The sequence below is a fragment of the Rhea americana genome, unplaced genomic scaffold, assembly GCF_003343005.1.
Source record: "Rhea americana isolate MKP2758 unplaced genomic scaffold, rheAme1 scaffold_72, whole genome shotgun sequence".
Taxonomy (NCBI): Eukaryota; Metazoa; Chordata; class Aves; order Rheiformes; family Rheidae; genus Rhea; species Rhea americana.
The window spans coordinates 3424910-3446246 of NW_028186890.1; the positions used below are offsets into that span (position 1 = coordinate 3424910).

General features: G+C 45.5%; 1 protein-coding gene and 1 long non-coding RNA gene across 2 annotated transcripts in view; both read right to left on the reverse strand.

The window, feature by feature from the left end:
* Nucleotides 1-17978, reverse strand: part of ALX4 (ALX homeobox 4) — a 69430-nt gene extending 51452 nt beyond the window's left edge. Inside the window, exon 1 of the mRNA XM_085321865.1 lies at nt 17920-17978. The gene's annotated coding sequence lies outside the window, so the exon portion shown is untranslated. The remainder of the gene's footprint in view (nt 1-17919) is intronic.
* A 2052-nt stretch (nt 17979-20030) lies between these two features.
* On the reverse strand, nt 20031-20996 carry LOC146586086 (uncharacterized). The gene is made up of 3 exons (XR_014897869.1): nt 20893-20996; nt 20724-20813; nt 20031-20201 (listed from the first exon to the last, which is right to left on the reverse strand). It is a non-coding gene; the product is annotated as an uncharacterized LOC146586086 (long non-coding RNA).
* Between the last annotated feature and the right edge of the window lie 341 nt (nt 20997-21337).

Sequence of the window (21337 nt, forward strand, 5' to 3'; positions counted from 1 at the left end):
TCACTTCAGAGCTGCAGGCTCCTTTCGTACCGGACCGAGATCTAAAGGCGACCTATTTATAACAGCGCTGCTGGGGGAGAGGGAGAGGAAAAAAGTATTTGTGCTAAGCTCCCCCAACATTCTTTTTTTCCTTTCCAGCGGGATGAAGGCCGCATCTTTATTTCGGGAATGGAGTTTGCCTAGCAACAGTCTCGTTGGTACCTTCTGCCTTGCACTCTGGCTCTTGCCGACGGCCCGCACACCCCGCGGCTGAGGACGGAGCTGGGCCGGCCGGGATGGCGAGGAGGGGGSAGGGAGGGCGCTTTGCTCTCCTGCCCTCGGGGCCTTTCCTTCGAGATATATATACATACATACATATATATATACATATATGCAATGTCTATTGTTATTAAAACACATTCCTCCTGTCATGAAAGAGCTTACAGAGAAGCGGACCTGATCCACTCCCCCCTCCCCAGGGAAAGCACAAAAGGAGGCTCTGGGTCGGGACAGGCTGGCCCCAGCCCCTTTTTTGGGCTTATGCAGGCAAGCTCCCTCGCCCCCCTCGCTCTGAAGTCTCTCAGCTGCCTTTTACCGTCCCTTCAACCAGGCATAAAATCCGGCGAGCTCCGGGGGGCAGCCAGGCCCCCTGCTCTCGCCCTGCAGGCCGCGGCGCCCCCGGCCCGGCGCGCCCCCCCGCCTCGCCCCGCGCTGGCACACAGCTCYGCACAGCCGTGCGCGAACGCGGCTTTGCAGCGCCCTGTGTCCGCGGATCTGCGTGTCTCTGCGTTTGTGCGTTTTCTCCCAAACCGGGCACCTGCCTGGTGCCTGTGGAGCTCGTGGGGCCAAGCCCCGGCCCCGCGCTGTCCTCCGCGCCTCCCCGCGGATCCTGCGCCGCCCGGGGCTGCGGGCCGGGAAGCGGCCGGCTCTGCCGGCGGGCGCTGAGAGCGGCCGAGGCCTCCGCGCGGGCGCAGCGCGCCGAGAGGAGGCGGCGCGGAGGGACCCGCTCCTCCCGCTCTGCTAGTGGAGCCCGACGGGGACCCCAGCGCCCTGTCGCCAGTCAGGCTCGGCAGACCGCTCTGCACGGCGGCCTGCGCTCGTTTCAGAGATTCTAGCAAACCTCTTTTTAAAATTTTTTTTCATTTTTTTTTTAACGCTGTGTCGCCAAGGCAAGCGCGCTCGTTCCAAGACGCAAGTGGCGGCGCGGCACTCATCCTCGCCTCGTCTTATGCAGCTCCCCCCCGCCCCCGAGCCGCTGCCTCGGCGGAGCCCGGTACCCTGCAGCAACCACCCCAGGAAAACTTCCCCTCTCGCCCACATTGTCCCCAGAAAATTATGGAACTGAAAATTAGCTCATCCCGGGGCCCCGGTGACGTCGTTAATCCCGGCGTAGGTGAGGCCCAGCCGCCCCCGGCCCGGACCCCGGGACCCCGCGAGGCGCCGGCAGCAGCGGCGGCGCGGGCAGGAGGCAGCTCGGGCTGGCGGCCTCGGCCCTTCCCGGGGCCAGGCGGGTTTTAAAACTCTGCCGCACGCTCCATCCCTCTTCYAAGTATCCCTGAACATGATCTAGGAGGGGGTCTATATTTAATATGCCATCACACGATTGAAATTTTTAGTGGCTATCTATAAATTCCTTCCTGCAGGGAAAAATCCACTTGCTATTAATTTCCTCGATACTTTCCATTTGCGTGTGACCTTGCCAGACCTCACTCTTAAGTCAGGGGCTATTTTTTGCCTGAATCAGAAGCCCCAGTAAAGGGAGGGCAGAGCTGCTCCCAGCTCCGCAGGGYGGGAGGGCTGGAGGGAGGGAAGGTCTCGCCACCCTCCCCCCCGGGGGTCGGGGATCCTCCTCCCCCCGCCGCCGCGCTGCCCCTCGCCTGCCGGGGGCTCCTSTGGCGGGGACACCACAAAACCGCGGGACGAGCCAGGCGAGCTGCCCCTCGCAGGGAGGGGGGAGCCAGGGATGCGGCTTCGGGCAGCGCCGCGGCCCGGGTACCACCTCGGCGTGGCCGGCCGCTCCCGGCCGCGAGCTCTGCGCKGCTGTGCGCGTTTCCCCGCGGGCACCCGCCGCCCCAAACAGCCCCAGCGAGGGGCTCCTCGCCCCGGAGGGCAGGGCAAGGGCAGCCCCCTCTCGGGGCCGATGGGGAGGCATTTCCCCGCGGGGAGTGTCGGCCGGGGAATGTCCTCTTCGCCCTGCGCGCCGCACGGCGAGGYCGGGCAGCAGGCGACGGGGCCCGGGGCAGCCGGTGGCTTTTGGTGCACCTGTCACGGCGGCGTGAGCGGCTCCCCCCGACCTTTCCGAGCAGGGCAGAGCCGGGAGAGCCCGGGGCGGCGGGGGAGGACACAGTGGGGCAGCGGGGCGGGGGGGGGGGAACGGGAAGAGGCAGCGGAGGGATGGGACAACCCGGGCAGCGCCGAGAGCCGCCCGGGAGCCCCGGCCCACCTGGCCCAGCGAGGCACCTCCAGCATCCCCCGACGAAGAGCAGCTGGTGCCTGCTGCAGGGAGCGGATGAAAAATCCTCCCAGAGAAGCGTGGATATTTTTAATTGCCCGCGTGAGGCTCTCCGGGCAGGACGACCCCGAGCCGCGCGCGGCCGAGCCGGCTCGGCGCGCCCTGCTGCGCGCCGCGGGGGAGGCGAGCCCGGCTGCTGAATTTCGTTTGTTCCTCTCCTTGCCTTCCACTCAGAGATTTTTTCCACGGGGTCGTTAGCAAATAAGCCAGCTTTCCCGTTCTAATCTCCAAGCGGCTCTCCCAAACCATCCCTAAAACACACAAGAACCGACCTCCCAAATAAAGCAATCCCGGTCCACCGCTAACAATAATAACCGTTATTATTTTTTCTGATTATAATTACGTTCCAAATCACAGAAATCACATCAACATCCTAGGCGGCCGCTGCACAGTCCGCAAGGTTATTTTCCGTGTGATTTGTGCAGATGAACCCACCCGAATAAGGCACCCGCAGCTGTGCAACGGCTGCCGCGTGCGCGGCGCTATGCGCGCCACGGCGCGGGGAAGCGCTCGGGCTGCGCTCCCACGCGTGTCCGGGAGCCGGCCCCGGGCACCCCCCGGCCTCCACGTGTGGGGAGGCATGTCAGGCAAGCCGCCCAAAAGCCTCTTCTGGAAATGCCCTGAAAAAGAGACGCACGGGGCAAGGGGGATTCGCAAAAAAAAGTGCTCGGCTTCTTCTCACGGCTTCGCTCCGCACACGCAGCAGCTTGGCGGCCGCCCCCTCCTCCGGCCCGTCACGAGAGGGGCCGGGAGGGCCGCGCCGCCGCTCCGCGGGCGCGCAGCGCCGCGGCCGCAGCCTGCCCGGCCCCGCCGGAGCGCCCCGCCGCGCTGCACCTCGCGGCGGCAGCGCGCTCCGCGGCCGCTGCCACTACATCTCCGAGCAGATGTGATTCCTAGCAGGGGCTTAATGCTGCTCTTTGAGTCTTCTAAACCATTGCCGTGACCTTTTCTTTTCTGTTACTCGTTTGCTTGTTTATTTTTTTAAGCTTTCCAGGAACGCTGCTCTTCCGTATTTTTATTTTTCGAGCCCCCACAAAAGAATCAGATCAAGCCTAATTGTATCACAGCCACGCTGAATTAAGGGGGATCCGGATTCAGGGGTCTGCAGAAGGGTCYAGAGTTGCTCTTTCACACAGAAAGCACCAAGGGACGTTTGCAAGCAGTGGAGCAGGCTGAGGGATAGCCTAGCTGTACATCCATGTGGATGACATTTATTGTAGTCTCACACCCAAGGGAGCACCCTTGTTTTAAGACAGTGAAATTRAATCTCGAGGAAGTGGTTTCTCAAAAATCACATCAAGTCACAAAATCTACTATCTGTTGAGAGCTGGAGAAAGAGCCYAGGAGTCCTGCAGGTCTCTGCCTCTCTCTGCTAGTGAGTAGTTCAGCAGCYCCACCATCCTCCATGGCCAGCCATGCATTGGGCCCCTGAGCTTCAGTCAGAAGTCCCATATCCACTGAGAGAAACACAGAGAGAAATGACTGGGATTTCCACCAGTTCTGAGCTTCTTCAGCTTCTCCTGTAGCCAGTAAAAGCTGCAGCAGCTCAGACAAAACATCTGCCCCCCCCCCAATTTAGACTACTGATTTAGTAACTGATGTTAGGCATCCAGAYTGCAAAATTGCATGGCCAATGATCTTACTTGGTTGCAGTGAGACCTCTGCCCAGCAGCCATCCTTAGCTTGTAAGGAGTCACCCACTCATGAAACCTCAACAGGTTTCACGACCTCTAGGTCAGCTGGAGTGACATGAGAGAACGCCACCACGAAAGCCTGGRCAGGGGGAGAGTCTGCCCAACAGCATTAAGAAACCTACCATCAAGCCAGGAGCAATGATGCATTATGAATTGTTATCTTTGGTGGCTTAGAGATCAGAAGGACAAAAGAGAGGCAGCAAAAACAATGGCTACAGCAATAACACRATCGAAATGAATATAGACCCTCCACAGCCACTGCAGTCTGAGATGRAGACAGCTTGTGGCTGCACTGGTGCTGGGACAGGGTGAGAGGACAGTCAGACAGACCTTCTCCCAGTTAGAAATGAYAGTCCAATCAGCTGAGCCCCGGGGCCACCTGTGTCCTCCCTGCTGCTCAGATTTATAGAGTGTAACATTTTAATAAAAAACACACACACCTCTCCACTTTGGTGCATTAAGAGATTTCTAGCAAAACACAGTAATGTTGCTATAAATTTCCCTCCAAGCGCCCTCACAAGTAATAACTCAAGCCCCAGAATTTTGTATTTAATGTTTATTTTGATGGCTGCATTCCAGAAAGAAAAGGGAAAAAGAGGCAAAATCTACTCAATTGCCCTCCCTATTGCTATTAGCCTGATGTTTTCAATAAAAGTTAGTGCAAACTGGGAAACAAACACTTGGAAAAAGAAAGGAGGAAAACAAGAGCACTTGGGCAAAATTCTCCTTGAAATCTGCCAAGGCTTGTGTTCAAATCCTGGCTTAAATTACAAATGTCCTGCCATGGGTTCTCATTATGTCCTCCTTCTTTGGCATATTTGAACAGCACCCCAGGCAGCTGTACCTGTCTTAAGGAAGGCTCAAGGATGGGATGCTCTGTCACTATAGGGAAGGACTGAGACATATGGAGCCTGAGGCTGAAATAGCAAAGCCTGAAAATTAAGGATTGAGGTTTCTTGGTGAAATAGTGTGGGGCCAGAATACTAGGGACACAGCCTTCAGGTTTGAGGTATRTGGTAGGGCTGCTTAAAGCTTTCAGAGCACCTGCTTATCTATGAAGCCACCAGTTCTTCATCTTCACCAGCACTAAGTTCACACTTGCTACTGAAAAAGGAAAAAAAAAAACCAACCAACCAACCAACCAAACAAAAAAACCCCCAGGCAGACAGACCCTCCTGTGATACACCAAAACAAGTCATGGTATTTTCTAACCCAATGCATGCTCCAAGTGATGACTCTTTACTCTGGTGAGAGAAGCTTAAGCCTTCATAGGATGGTGAATATTTACCCAGATGGGATTTAAAGTTCTGATTACTTACCCAGAAGTAGCAATCCTTGAATTTGTCTGGATTCAGATGTGGTTAAAAAAACAAAAACTGTAGAGTGCAGCAGCAGCAAGCCCAGGTAACCAGCTAGTGAGAGATGGTTGGCTTACAGTCAGGGTGCATGTAAAGAGTACCTGGAGTAGGGCTGGAGAGCTTTGTACCCAGGCCAGGTGAAACTCATTTCTGTGCAGCTGACCAGGAGAAGCTAATGGGCTTAAGGAGTAAGCAGATGCTACAGGAGCTTTTGAACTGTCCTCTCTGCTAGGCATACTTGTGTTCTCCATCTAGTACCATGTTGGTACGTCTTGCCTTCTGGACATAGATCTGGATTTTCCAGATTAGGTATTATGGTCATGACTTCCATCAGTAGAGAGATCTATCAGCTTGTATTAATTCTTGTAGTAATTTTGACATAAATGACATATTTGTGAGTAGGTGTTCACAGCACTTTACTAAGAATGAGGCCTGCTTCTGCTAAAAGGGACGTTATGTTGTCTGTGATTCTCTGAAATTTCCATGCCATCTGAATGGACTTCTGCATTGCATCCAGTCACATCAAGCAACCAAAAGCAAAAAACAGATTGCAGAAGGCCAAAATATATCACTTATGCTTGTGGTGCCTTCCAGTAAGCCTCTTTTCTTTGTAGTAGCAGGAAACAAGCAACAAGCACTTGGTCCCAAGTGCGCTGAGGAGAGTGAAGATGTGGCTGCCAGTAAGGGTCAGTATTGCTTTCTGATCTCCCTTTCAGAGTTAATGTGATTATTTGTGTCTGAATTAACCCTGGTTACACACATGTCACAGGAGGTGTACATCAGGTGCGCAGAATTCGTGCCCACTTTACGGGAAGCCATATGCTCGTGGCAACGGTGAGTGCAACAGCGAGCTCTCTGCTCACAGGAATGGGAAAAGCTCATAGCTCCTTGCCAATAATTGTCAAAACTGTATTTTCAGCCAGAGTAGAAGGGCTAAAAAATGGATCAGGCCTTTCTTGACTGCAAGMTGTGTTTGCTCTATTGACTTCATTGCTGCTGAGTAGTTTCAGCGCTAGTTTTACACTAAGAACCTGGTCCTTCACTTTCTTTTCACTCTTCTCTTAAACAGAAACTTTAACTGAGCAGACAATARCTCTGCAGGGCAGGGCTGTTAAACATACTGGCAAAAAAGTGTTAATCAAATATGTCTTTGTTATTAACTGGGAACATCTGCTCAGTGAATATAATTTGGGACTTTTTGGCTCATTTTAAGAAATGCATCAGCCTAGGATCCCATGGGTTTGATATGTGAACCCACTGTTTCTAAAAGGGTTAATCACATCTTTTTACCTGTTACATATATTCTCATCTTCCTTCCCAGCAGAATTCTCTACAGCTGACTTAGTATATTGAATACCCAGGCTGTTTTTTAACATAYTACGAATTAGATGGATGATATCATGGAGATTTATACAAGGCATTTGACTCCACAGTATTTGTCTCAATTCAAAAAGGAAGAAATCTAATGATGCTTAAAATGGATAATGCTGTTCAGAAGCAGGGCTTCATGGGTTTAGGTTGATCCTGTTCCAATATTCACAATCAGCAAGACTCCCAGACAGCCTAGAAAAGGGGAGGGAGTTCAGGGATGTGTCCATCTGATTTTTTTTTTATATATATATACAGCACAAGGCACCGTAAAATTTTGGAAGAAGTTTAGAAATTCCTCTTCAAGGCCTCAARCAGCATGAAGGAAATATATTTTCTAAGAACCTTAAATTGACCCAGTGGACTGATAGTCAGTTCCAAGAAACYCAGCATTTTATTCTGTATTATTATTATTATTTTTTTTACTAGGTTAATATTCTTTTTATAAGGAGAATGGGAATAACAGTCCACTGTGGATGACTGGAGTGATTTACTTCTACTGCATCAGCACTCTTCCAGCTCATATTCAAAGCACCTCCTGCATGATATTTCCGGGAGGGCAATGGAATTGTGTGATGCCATTTAAACAAAACAGAAACCTGAAATATGATTTTTTTTCCTTAGATTTCTTGAGAGACAAGAGGAGATTTGTTTTAAAAACTTTCAGTTGCCTTAAATCCATAAATTTATTTTACTTCAGGACAAACAGCGAGGATGAGATCGCTGAACTGCGTGGATGAACAGAGACTTCACAGATATCACAGAAACAAGAGTTTGGTTACTTCCACGATCGAAGATGAACGGAAACTCTATCCTTTGCCTTGCATCCAGCTCCTCCCTCCCCAGGGGCACCAATTCTGTGTTACCTGGGGCTGCAAACTTGCCATGCTGCGTCACTGCYTGGATTTGAGAAAGGCCAAGGAAACCCGCTGCCAGAAGCAGTGGGAACAATTTGACGGTGTCCTCCTGGTCACTGGCCCTGGCCTAAATTTCTCATCCGGATGCCATAGSCTACTGTGCTGCTAGAGCTGCTGGACCCGTCCCCACTGCCCGCCTGCCTGCTGGGCACGTGCTCGTTCCGAAAACAGGCAAGCTGGGCCCTATGAGCACGGAAGCTGTAATTCTGTAAAACCGCTTGAGGTAGCAAAGGACACTGCGAGAATCAGTGCATTGCATTTACGTGGCCCTGTGTTTTGTCAACAGAAGCTAGCCTGAGCTCATTAAGCTCTTAGGCTGTCTTCCTTGGAAATCCCTACATAATTACAGCAGTAAAAGGAAAAGAATATATATATATATATTTTGGCTAAGGCTGCAAGGTTACCTCCCCAACCTTTCAGTTGCAAATATGGTCTCGAGGAGCTCCACACTTGTGATTTTTAGTTTGGTTTACTGTAACTCAGTTTATCTGGAAATGAAAATAATTCGATGCAAAAAAACCTCCAGTAAAGCTAAATGCAGCAGTGTGGCTATTCAGATCCCTTGAGGATATGTCTCTAGTGTTCAGCTCTCTGTGTTGCCTCCTTATAGACTTGGTTACTTGGAACTATAGTTCAAGGTCCCTCTATTGATTTTTAAAACTTTTGAAAGGTCCAAGAGTGTAAAAGACCACGTACAGCAGCGTGGTCTCTCTACACAGAGGCTGCTCATGCTAGTAGATTAGTGACCTGTAAAAGAAATCTGAGCTGAAAGGTTCAAGAATATGCAACAGTTCAGTACAAGGTTTCAAAAAACTCATTTCCCTATCAAAAGTGCACAAACACATACATGCAACTAGCACAAGCAAATGGACCTTAAAACTTGTTTTTCTACCTGTTAAATAGAAATAYATATATTTTATTGGAGCTGTCCAGGAAACATATTTCCAGGTCTGTGAGAAACGTTGAGTTTGGGGAATTTTGTCCTTCTTTTAGTCATATGAAACTCCAACAGTTTAAACAGTTGGGTGGGCTTGTTTCTCAAGGGAAATATTCTCCCTATATGCCTAACAAAACATGATATTGGCTCACAGAATATGGATAACGACTTGTCCCAGAGTTTGTGTATATAAGCCCAGACTTATTTGCACTGAAAAGTCAGCAAAAGTTTTGCTGTTCAAYTCATTGGCAGCAGGATTAGGCTTTCCTTTTACACGTATACATTTTTTTTTTTTATCTGTGATTTAGTTTTTCTGCTGAGGTTTAAAACCATTATTGTCAGCTGATGATAGGAGAGGCAAGAGGAGAGGGAGACATGATCATTTCTTTTATTTGAAAGACTATACATTGAACACTTAAGCACATTAAGAGTTGTGTTCAAAGCTTACAGTTCTTCACACAAATGCCTACTTTCCCAGATTAGAATAACTCTGTGAAGTTATTATGTATTTCAGCTCTGTAAAAGGCCCCTTAAAGATRTTTTTACATCTTAAGCCCCTCAAATAATATTTAAACCCTTTAAGAGAGCTAAGGGCAAGAATACACCCATGAGTTGTTCTAAGAAAAATGGGTATTGAATGGTCTAAAGTTCCAACTATCTTTCTKTCCTCTCTCCCTGTATCTCATATGGGCCATAAACCAATATCCTCTATTCTTCAGAAGCAGCAGGAGCAGTGGCTAGTAGAATAAACATGCAGATATTAAAATCTGAGCTCATTCAACCATAAATGACCAAAAGAAAATGAAGTAAAAACAAAAAACTTAGTTGCATAGCTAAGAAACAAATAATGTCTTTCCCCAACACATAAGGGTACCTTTCTCCCTCTCTGATTAGAAATCCTCATGAGAYTCAGATCTGAAGTGGGGTTAAAAGCTTTATGATTTGTTTAGTCAATGCATGTAAACCCAAAGACTATTTTAGACCAAGAGTGTATTCTTGGCGCCCGGAGTATTTGTAAACAGACAGTTACACTGTCCCCTCTGTGCTGCTACCCAGTTGGGAAATGAACATCCTCTCTGTGCCTCTCTGGAAGGGAACGGCTGAAAAGCAGCTTGGTAATGGGAGTCATGTGAGTGGCGTTTCTGAACTGCATGGGCGAAGACCAACACTGCCAAGAGCTCCATAAATCACTGTGAGGACACTACGTCGTGCTGGGGCGACCGAATTACCCCAGTGCTGCTGGGAATGGAAGACAAACTGTCTAATGATTGCTTCTTGGCTCTTAATTGCTTCCTCGCTTCCCTTCATGGGAAATCATCGCAGCCAGACCCAGAGTCTGAATGTATCTGAACTCCCCAAATCTTTGATACAAATACTCTTGTAAAAAAATGAAGGAGTATGACAGGAAAACCTAATTTTCTGTAATAAAGTAATAGACCTATAGGCCCAGGAATTTCTTGTGGGTTTGGATTGTTGCAAAATATTACTGTAAAAGTATGTTTGCTACGTCCCTTCTCCAGCATGTACAGTTACACAGGACTGCTCACAGTTGCCCAGACCAGGCTCTCAGTTACAAAGAGGTAAATCTAGGATAAATCCGTGAGACTCAAGAATAAACGATATAAAGTAGGACCAATAGAGAAGATTCAGGGAGCTGTAGACTACCAGGGTAGTCTGGTATCAGTCATGGGTTAAACAGTGCAATAGTTACGGCAGACTGCATGGACGAAGATCTATTGCCAGAGCATGGCTTCATAGAGATTGATCTTGCAAGAGAAACTGCTTGTCTTTCTCTAGCAAGAATACAGGCCTATCTGATAAAGTCAACATATACTAAATTTGACTAATTATATTTTTCTTGAATATCCTTATTTTAATACTCTAACTGCCAGATTAAAAATTTATATTGTGTGGAGCTAAGATGGAACACTTTACATTAAAAGTGGTGGATTGGTTGGTGGTCTTTGGTGCTGATACTACTGGTGTGACACCAATCATAGCATTGTTTGTTTCTGGGGGCTGATGTTGCACAGCATTTGGTAAGGCTTTCTCCAATGCAGAAATGCTGGAGGAAGTTGGAGAGAATTTTAGTGACACAAGTGGTCCAGCAAATAAATCGTACAGCATGAGACTTTGCAGAGCATGAATCAGTCATTCTGTTGGAAAGAAAAGGTTGGCAGATCATTTGTTGTAGATACCTACAAACAGAAATGTATTTAGACCTGGGGCTTTTCCATCTTGCAAGCAAAATGCATCATAATATCTAGTGCCTGGAAGTTGAAGTTACGCAAGTTCACCCTTGGAACAAGTTGTCATTTCTTAGCCACTGAAGGCAAACTCTGCCAGTGATGGGACAAGAGGGACTGCCTCTTGTTTGGAGAGTTTAAGACAAGGTTGGGTAGCTTTTTGAAGGCCATGCTTTAACCTGGCTTCAGGAAAAAGTCTATTGCCTGTGTAATACAGGAAGCAAACAAGATGATCACAGCAGACCCCTCTGGTCTTAAAGTCTATGAATAAAAGACTGGAGGCGCTTTGCTTTTGCAATGCCATGTGGCGATATGAAAGCTCCTTGGTCATTTAAGCATTTTGGGGTCTTTATTTTATAGGCAGGGATAATGTCTAAATACACATTATTTTTTTAACACCACCACCCCCTCTTGTGCTTTGTAGAGTCCCTAGCTACAGTTGCAGAGCTGTGGTCAGGATAAAAGCCGACAGGCCAAACATAAATCAGCCAGAACCGAGTTTCTTAACCTTTCATATTAACCTCTTGCATTGACTTGAGTTAGGTGCTATGCTCTGCTCCTATAAATCATCCTGCAGTGAATTTATGAGCTTCAGCACAATAAAGGGGTTTTTCTTTATTTCCCCCCTCACCCCTTTCTCTTAGTGCATTTTAGAAATTATGCAGGAAAGGCCTAATGACTGGGATCTGTGAATATTGCTAACTCTCTTTCTCTACCAAAGGGATCTGGCAGGAAGATGTGGGGGTTGGGGGTGTGAGGAGAGACTCTTAATTTCACTTACTTGTGACATGATCAGGAAAGGCTGTTCTAAATATCCCAAGAAACCATTAGCTGCCTCTTGGAATATAAAAAAAGGCTAGTACTGAAACCCATTTTGAGGTTAAGATAGCAATCTATTCATATGGTTGCAGTCATCACCCCATTTCCTCCTGTTCCCCCAAACCACTTCATACATAAGGAATGTAGGCTTTGTCCCATGGACCCTGTGATACCTGCTGGCTCTTGCCAACTTCTCGTGACACTCACGCAGAGCACATGGGGACCCTGGGATGGGAAGCAGGAGCAGCCTTGTTGCAGCATCACGTGGTAGTCAGGCAGCCCTCAGAGGGGCAGCAGTGTGTAGCAGATGTCTGTGGCCAAGGAGCTATCCCTTATCGAGCTGGACACAGCAGCCTTAGCAATTGYAGTCTCCCTCTCCCCTCAGACCTGGCTTTTTGCAGCCTTCATTGATTGGGTGCATCTCYTCATGGATCCCTTACAGCAGCTGGCTCAGGCCCCACTGCTGCTGGAGCCACCGCAGCACCAGTCTTAAATAGAGTTGTGAGACCCTCCCCCGGCACTCAGGTCCTTGGTGGATGTGAACTACCGCCACAAGGCCAGGAGGCAGCCCAAAGCCAGCTCAGTGCACTGACACGAGCCTTTCCCAGCAGCGTAGGCAGGCTGTGGGAACACCACTGGGCTTCCGAAGAAAGGGCCTGCAGGCAGCAGAACTCTCTGCTGTGGATGTCCCCTAATCCAGGTTCAAGACTTTCTAGACATAGAAATGCTTTGCTGGGCCCAGACCTTTCCATGCTCCTGAGCTGTGTGTGCAAGAGCAAGCCTGCATCAGCACAAGGAAATCCCCTTAGAAAATAACATTCCTCATTGCATTTGTTCAGCAAGGCACTAATGTATGAAATAAAAGCTGCTAGGGTCCTGTCATTCCAAGGCAAAGCCCAAGGAGCCCACATATGCCTCCTTGCTCCTGAGGTGCTGCCAGAGGCATGGAAGAGGCCTGGGCACCACTGAAGGAGCTTCATGCAGCCAAGGGTCACTGCAGTTTCCTGGTGCTACCATGAAGGTGGAGATCACTGCCGCACAGACAGTGAGCTGCATGGATCCTTTTTGGTATGAGTGGGAATCTGCCAGTTCTTCCTTTACACTGTTATTCTGCAATGCTTTGGTTTTCTGTCTGCTGCCCTTGGTCYCAGACCTGGCTACATTTCAGTGTTATTCAGAGGTTTGGAAGTATTTTGAGATACTTATACAGTGATAAGGTATGTGACTCATATCTATGTCCTGGCATCTTTCAGTCTGTCTATSTGCAGTATCTCTGTGATGCTGGTAACCACAACATCTGACACAGGAGTTAAGTAGTTTAGTACTACTACTCCTAACTCTAGCAATGATACCACAAGGCAATTAATGCTGATGAATACTGCAAGGATGTTCAAGACACGCTTGGCCTTGCAGAATCAAGTTCTCCAACCCTGTGACTGAAGGCAATACTTTGCAYGCACTGAAGTTTTCTGGGGAGTTTTGCACCCTAATATCCCAAGGCCTGATCCAGGAGCTGCTCTCCCATGGTGGGATAGTGCCAGCCGATCAGCCTGGCCAGGAGGCCTGGTTGCTTAACCTCTTTGTTTCCAAACCAGCACCTGTGGGGCCTCTCCCCACCGGCACACGGCTGCGAGGAGCAGAGGCACCTCCAAGCTAACTCTGACGCAGCTACCTCAGTCCCAGGGAGCAAAGCATTTATCTCAACACAGCTCGCTGCCTTTGCCAGGCACCCAGCTTTTCAGCTGTCCTGAGCTAGATGCCACTCCGGCATCAGCGTGCTGGTCCTCGTAGCCAAACCAGGAGCAGAAGAGGGAGGGAGCAACACATGAAGAGGAGGAGCTAGAGCACAACGTACTTCCACACTTCCACATTCCCCTGAGCCTGCAAACTGGGAAGGGGTGCTTCCTTCCTTGGTAAGGGCCAGTTCAGCTTCCATTTCAGTCTGTGGAAAGTTGAGACAGGCAGGCAGTCAAAAATTAACAGCTTTCTGTCCTACCTATGGGACAATATGTCTCAGTGGCACTTTTGAAGATAAAATGGCCAGTTCAGTTAAACACAATTGTTAAATTCCAAAAAGCCTTTCCTTTTTCCCTGGGGAAGGTGATTTTATGTGGTTATTTGTATTTATTAGTACAGCTGGTGCTGCCTAAAATCACAGTCACTTTACATTTGCTYGGGCCCAAGGAGACAGCAAGGCCCTTCTCCTCAGGGACCCTTCCTGGCACGGGCCACCTGGGGAAGTCACAGGGAGGGATACCTGCTCCCACGGATCTGGGTGACAGTTTGGTGAGGACATGTAATGCTCCTCGTGTAAACCYGCTCTCCCGAGATCTTTGTTCTTTGCTCGTAAGAACGCAGCGCAGATGGTTCGTGTCTGACCGAGCGAAGGAGACACCGTTAGGAAGCAAAGAAAATACTCAGCAACAAAAATTAAAAAGAGCAGGTTTCCTGGTAACCTGCGAAGCGGGGGCGAGGATCTGTGTATTTTTGTGTTTTTCTTTGTGATGTGTGAAGAAAACTTAAGAGGGCTTGGCTGAAAGTTTTTCTCGTGCTTTCTGTTTCTCCTTCCCTCGCCCCTTCTCCTGCGTTCCCTGAGTCTGCTCATGAACATGCTGTTTTCTACCTATCCCAGATTTTTTCTGGAGCACTCATATTTCTAGTGTATATGCTCTTATTTGTTGGTGGGATGAGCAGAGCTGCAGAATTGCTGCCATTCGGGTCCCAGCTGGTCATCCRCCTGGGAGTTTTGGTCTGTGTGGAGCCTCATGAGCTGCAGCAGCCTCTACCAAAGGCAGCAAGTCGGAGAGAGATTGCAACTTTTAAGGTACTAAAGGCAGGGCAAGAACCTGGATAAAAAGTGCTCCAGCCCCTACATATTTCAACTTTGTGAAGAAATATTTCTATTCCCACTTTATAAGGCGGTTTTAGTTAATGCTAACTGCCTTCAAATATTAAGGAGCATCTTGTACCTACAAAGTTGGGGTGGGACTGGGGAAATCTGTATTTCCTCTGCCCTAGACTCCTTCCATAACTGTGGGCAAGTCAGTCTTCCTCCTCCCTAGCCTCCTAGGTGTAAAATAGGGAGAATTATACTCCCTTCTCCTAACCTACGTGCAGCACCCAGCACTTTCGGGGCCTGCAAGCTGCGGGAGAAGCAGGGGGGAACAGGAGGGCTTGTCAGCCCTGGGTCTTGCTCCAAGGTGACTCAGAGCTACAGGCTGAGCTTTTTCCTTCTTGCAGACAGCTAGAGCTGGCTAACGCGGGCACAAGGACGGCCACAGTACCCTTCCTCCTTCTGCAGAGCCTGCACCCAGCGCCTGGGGTTCATGGAAATAAACCCTGGCCACTTATCTCACCTCTTCTTTCATCCCAACACCCAGCTTTCCCACACTCTCCACTGTACATTTCTTTGTCAAGGAGACTCCGCTTAAAGAGGATTTGTGAGAATGAATTCATATTAGCAGAACAATACTCTATCACTATCCCAAATGCTTTTAGCTTGGCAGGATTACAACCTTTGACTTAAACAGCGAGTTTGGTGTAAAACAGCAACAGTCCCCGAGGACTCCAGATCCGCAGAGGCACCCTGGTGCCCCTTCCCTGGCAGGGTGGAAAACGGCTGGGATATWAAAGGGAAAAGATGCAACAGACAAAAGGGCCGACTCCACTGGCCAGAAAATTCAAGGGGATATTTCTAGTTACAAGTTTGTTTACCTTACAGAAAAGTTAATTGGCTCCTTTTGATCTTACAGTGAAAACCACAAAGGAAATTTTGTTAGAGTGGGAACAAACCGAAGCCTGTAAGTTACTTGTCTAACTCTAGATACTCATTAAAACAATTCTGTTTGATTCTTAATTTAAASAAAACATTATTTTTTTCCCCTTGCTTATTATTAAGAACCCACTACGTCCCTAGGCGAAAGTGCTCTCCCTACAAATAATCCTTCTGCCAGCTGCCAACTTGGTGCAGTTTATAACCTGTCTTTAGTGTATATATATATTATATATATACACATGTATGTGCATGTGAATGTGTATATATAGAGAGCTTTGTTTATAGTGATGCTGCCTTTAAAAATCACCAAATAGGCAATTCAAAATTGTTAGAAATCTTAATGTTCCAAGGAACAGTCATGACAGGTTTACAGAAAGCTACTTTATTTTTAAAATAGTATTTGAAAGTTCTGAAATTGAAACAATTTTTAATTCCAAGTTTGATGCAATTAAGCTGAAAATGTGACAAGAAAATATTTCTTTTTTTGAGATTGATTTAATTAGCAGTGCTATATTAGGAAAGCAAGTAATGCAATCTATTTATAGGCAAATATTGCTACGTAATAATAGACAATAAAAATAAATTAAAGAGAAGCACAAGGCAAAAATAGCTGTTTTTCTTTTCTTAAGCCTCTTCCAGTAATTTCCCAGGGGCAACAGACAGCAGATCTTTGCTGTTTGTATCATTTTTGTTTTAAACAAAATTATTCCCTCCTCCGTTTTATGAAACCTCTGTCTTCTTCTATGAAGCTGTGTGTGTGTGGGTGGGGGGGGACACTCAGCAGCTTCCCCCAACCCCATACACACGTTAAAAACTATATTGTAGAGCAACAACATGGATTTAGTGAAAATATGGTTTATGACAAATGATGACATCAAACAAACAAACAAATCTGACCTCATGCTTGAAGGAAAAACATGTCTAAAACAGATAAAAATCAGAAGGGACAACCGCTGAGAAAGTTTGCCTGCCAAATGCACAAACACTAATTGTAAACCAGTACTGTTTTAAGGTAGGAAACTAATAGAGTAGATTCCTAAATTTTTTTTTTCTTCTTCTCATTGTAAAACCTAGCTATACCCTGTGCTCATCGCTCTCTCTCTGCATATATATATACATGGAAACCAAGCAACATGCATTTATATCTCTTTATCTATATATTCACTTTCATCCAAACATAAGCTCTTGTTAGAGGAAAAATACACCGAAGACAGAAAACTAATTAATGTGCAACAAAGAAATTGCATAAAATGATTACCAGAGGAAAATAAAGCATAGATTCATTCTGTAATGAGAACGAATACTCTGCGCATAATTACAACATTACAGTCCAGTCATTTTATTTTAATTTTAAAAGGCTACATAATTGTTAGCCAAAATATGCCAAGCAAGCACTGCATAAATTCATAGCACATTAGAGTTTTATAGTTTTCTTGTTATGTTTTTTGGTGGTGATTTTTGAATTGAGAAATGGGACACATTAACCATTCAAAAATCATTAAAATATTTCTCTGGTTTGTTTTAAAATGTATTTGTTAGAAATATGGTGTGCCARAATATAATTTTAAATAATTAAAACAATAAAAACAGTACTAAATTTGATATTTTTGTACAGGTATATAGCAGAAACAGGCTCTTTAGAAAACATCCTGGAAGATACTAATTTTCTTATCAACAATTTTTTACTGTATTTGGCATTTCCAGTTCCCTTGCATTAGTGCCTTTTTCTAACCATGAATATTTCTCTTTTTCAGTAAGTATAAAGATACCCACAAGCTATTATGTCAAATAAAATAAAGACAATGAAATATTTTCAACTGGAGAAGTGGAAAGGTATTATTCCTTTTTTTTTTAAGCAAGGAAGTAATAATAAAAAAGCATAAATATAGCAAGGAAGTAATAAAAAAATGCATAAATATGAATGCTGTCTAATAAGAAACAAAGCATACTTGACTGTTGTTTTATTTAAAATGAAAGGCAAATAAAACCAGTTGAACTTTTTTTAATTTTATCCTTTCCAGAATACTATTCTAAAGAGCGTATTTTTTCACATGTTCCGCACCAGAAAGGAGTTTGTAGAACGGGATTTTTCTTTTTTTTTTTTGTAACAGMAGAAAAAAACAACCAGATTAAATATTTCTGCAGGTTGGTGACTAAAATGAGATAATTCTTAAGAGAGCGGGGAGGATAAAGGGAACGATAGAGTGTTGAAAAGTACAATCAGGCAGCAAAATGCAAGCGTGTCTCTGCCAAATCCAGCCCAGTGTTAAAGCAAATAAGTTACTCAGCAAAGAAAGAAAAGTTTGGACCCTACCTTTGTCAGCTGAAAAGTAATGGGGAACGTGTTCCAAAAGTGGGTATGACCTGCACTGCCTATACGGTGCGCCTTACCTTAAAATCTATACATTTCTAAGCAAAACAGCTTGGAGCAATTCACATAAAACAGACCCAAATGTTACCCATTCCATGTAAAAGATCAGGTTTCTGTCTCAGCGCAGCCTGTGATATCAGACTCGTGGTTTCTTTTTTTCTTTCTTTTTTTTTTTTAAAAAAATATGTATTCTTATGTTTCCAATCCTCCAGCACGCTTTTTTCATCTCGGTAAAGTTCTCCTTTTTGGAAAGGGTGTGTGGGAAGGATTTCAAACTTGTCAGGGCTCTCTCTTTTCAGTACAATTAAGCTTTCACTTGATCATTTGGAAGGCCGGAATGATTTGCTGTGGTCACTGGCTCTTTATTATTAATATTGTTGCAGATACATAAAGTTTACTGCAAGCTGTAAATATGTCAGGTTTTGCCACGGGGTTTACTAATAAAGGACTCTTAGAGGGGGATTATTGATGGGAAAGATAATCTTTTCAATAAGGGTAGCTGCTTTTTCTCCTTCCGCCCGTTCCGCGGGAGCGCGCCGCGCCGGGGCGTCGCGCAGCCGGGAGAGGCAGCGCCCGGGCCGCCCGAGGAGCGCCGCGCGCTGCGCCTCCGCGCTCGGCTCTCTCCCGGCTCGGTGCGGTTCTGCCCGTCAGCACGGYTTGGAACGCTTTCTTGGTTTTACTAATGTCTGTGGTACCGAAGTTATTTTATTCTATTTTTCTTTTTTAAATAGCTTGCGACCATAAGGAATTGATTGATTGTCAAGTGACACTTCCAAGTTATTTCTGTAGGTGTCACCTTGGGTTAGCGCAGTGATATTAAACGCAGCTAATACTTTCATTTCTTCAAAATTCTGGGGACATCGTGTGGCTAATTAATTCTTTTTTAAAGCAATAGAAAAGGCAAGTATATTTGCATTTCTCTCCTGCCAACATTTTTCTTTCTTCTCGAGAAAAAAAATCTTGTTTTATATTTATATACRTTTGGTCAAGTCACAATAATTGTCCGATCAATCATTCTTAATTCACTTTGGTATTCCCTGTAATAACAATAAACAATTTGGGGCTCATCTGGTGTTAATGTGGCTGTCATATGGCTGCCCAGAAAATTTCTATGCACATTTACCATTAATTAAATGCATCATTATGAACTGCGTGTGTGAAAGAAAAGGANACCTCCAGATACTCACTGAATTTCAATCTTCCACACTAGAACTGTCCTTCTCTGTATAAACAGTCAGTTTGTATGTCTGTACCTCCAGATACTCAACCTGCAACTCTCTCAAGCTACCCAGAAGCCCCCTAATCCCTAGAGCAACATACAGAGGAAGCATGAAGAATGGCTCTCCTGGCATAGATTTGGGGCCATATCTCTCTGCCCCTCTGTGTATAAATTAGAGGCTACTATTCTCACTTTTCTGTTTTTCTCTTCTCATTCTTTGACAGTAGTACAGAAGTTTTCTCCAATTTTATTAGGAATCACCATATCTTACAGAAAAACATTGCCAGTAGCTTTAAGAGTCAGTAATAAAGGTAGAACAAACTAGTTATTGTAAAATAGTTACACAGGCTAAGAAGAGGTGGAAGAATAATTATATACATATGTACGTGTACGTACTGGAAATGTTACACTTCTCCACCAGTTGAATGAGCTTTAAAATTTGACAGATCATTAAAATTAATACTCTCTAAGAAGAGGCTGCACTGAATACTCTGTTTTTTCATTCTTTGTATGCATCCAAATATCTGCGTATTTCCCACAACATTTTTCACAAGGTGATAATGAGCCACTGATTGAATAAAGTAAGATCCATTAATTAAATGCAAAGACGACAAAGGACAATTGCATACTTAGGCTCATAAAAATAGAAAAATGATTAATCTAGTTCAGGATAAATTAACAAATCTAGAATGACTGCTGAAATTACTACTAATCGTTGCTGATCTTAAGTCAGTTACTGAATCATAATTTGTTCTTCATACAAATTTATTTTGAAAAACATGCCTGTGGCAAAGCAACAGAAGCAAATACAATCATAAACATTTTTAGACATTATCTCACTGAGATCATTTTCCATTTTCTTCCTGTTTTCACACAGATCCTTAAGACTAAGGTCATATATTATAATTCAAAAGAAGAAAGTTGGAATTTCACCTTGCCAAGCATATTTCTTCCCATTTAAATCAATAGCAAAGTCTTCAGGGTAGAAGTCAATTATGCTTGATTCCTGTATTTGAGAAAATTTTAAAAAAATCATTAAAGCCAATTATGAAATTGATTCAGAATGCTACATAGTACTGTACATAGGGTTTTTTTTAAAGCTCTCTCTCTCTATTAATGAGAGTGCAAAGAAGTTTGACTAATAAAATCATCTTTCATTAAATACTATTTAAACAGGAAGCATGCTAGGGCACTCCTACTACTCAGAGTATCAAAAGAAGAAATTAAGGAGGATAGAAGAACTTAGGATGACTGGGTTAGAATCTCTGCTGCCCAAGTAAGTGTTGTAGAGTTTCTAGAAGAAAGTAAAACGTTTTACTAAGTGTAAAAAAGTCAGGAAAGAATTTTCCTCATCCAAATACCTGAAGTGGAAAAAAAAATCACTTTTAAAGAATCTCTACAATTTACAAAAACATTCCTTCCTCTTCTCCATTATTTTTCCATATAAAGTAGGAAGTACTAAGTCATGCTCACACACAACTGCAAGATAACAAAACCTTACAGACAGAAATAAAACAAGGATTCTTACTGGATCTGTCATGAGCTTCCTCCAGGTTGGTGGCAGAAAATTTCCGCTTGCAGCTGGAAATACTCCCATAAGCTGTTCAAGAGGCTTGAACTGTTGAGAGTAAAGAAACAGATGTAAAACAGGTCTAATAAGTTGTTAAAACATAAATAAATAAATTAAGGTACCCTACCGGTTTTGAGCCCTTCTCAAAATCTGAGGGCATATCTGCAATGCCATCAAAGTCAGAAGCAAATGGAGCATAGTGAAAAGGGTAATACCAGTTCCAGGATGCACAGCCCTAGGATAGCAAAATAAGAGAAAAAAATCAGACAAATTGGACAAGTGAAAGAAAAGAAAAAAAAAAAAAAAAAAAGGAAAGAAAAAAGGAAAGGAAAAAGGCACATGCAGAGCCCTGCCTGGGCAGAAGTGCTTTCCCAGTGGGTTGCACACCCTTGGGAAGGAGGGCAGGTCGGTGGTGAAACAGGGCAGTACTGCTGCAGCCGCCGTGCCGCTCCCAAAGCTTACGCGTTGCCGTGGACCCGGGCAGCGCGAGACCCTCCAGGCTCTCGCTCGAAGGAGCTTCCCCACGCACGCGAAGCGACGTCGGAGACCGAAAGGCGACGACGGGAGCATTT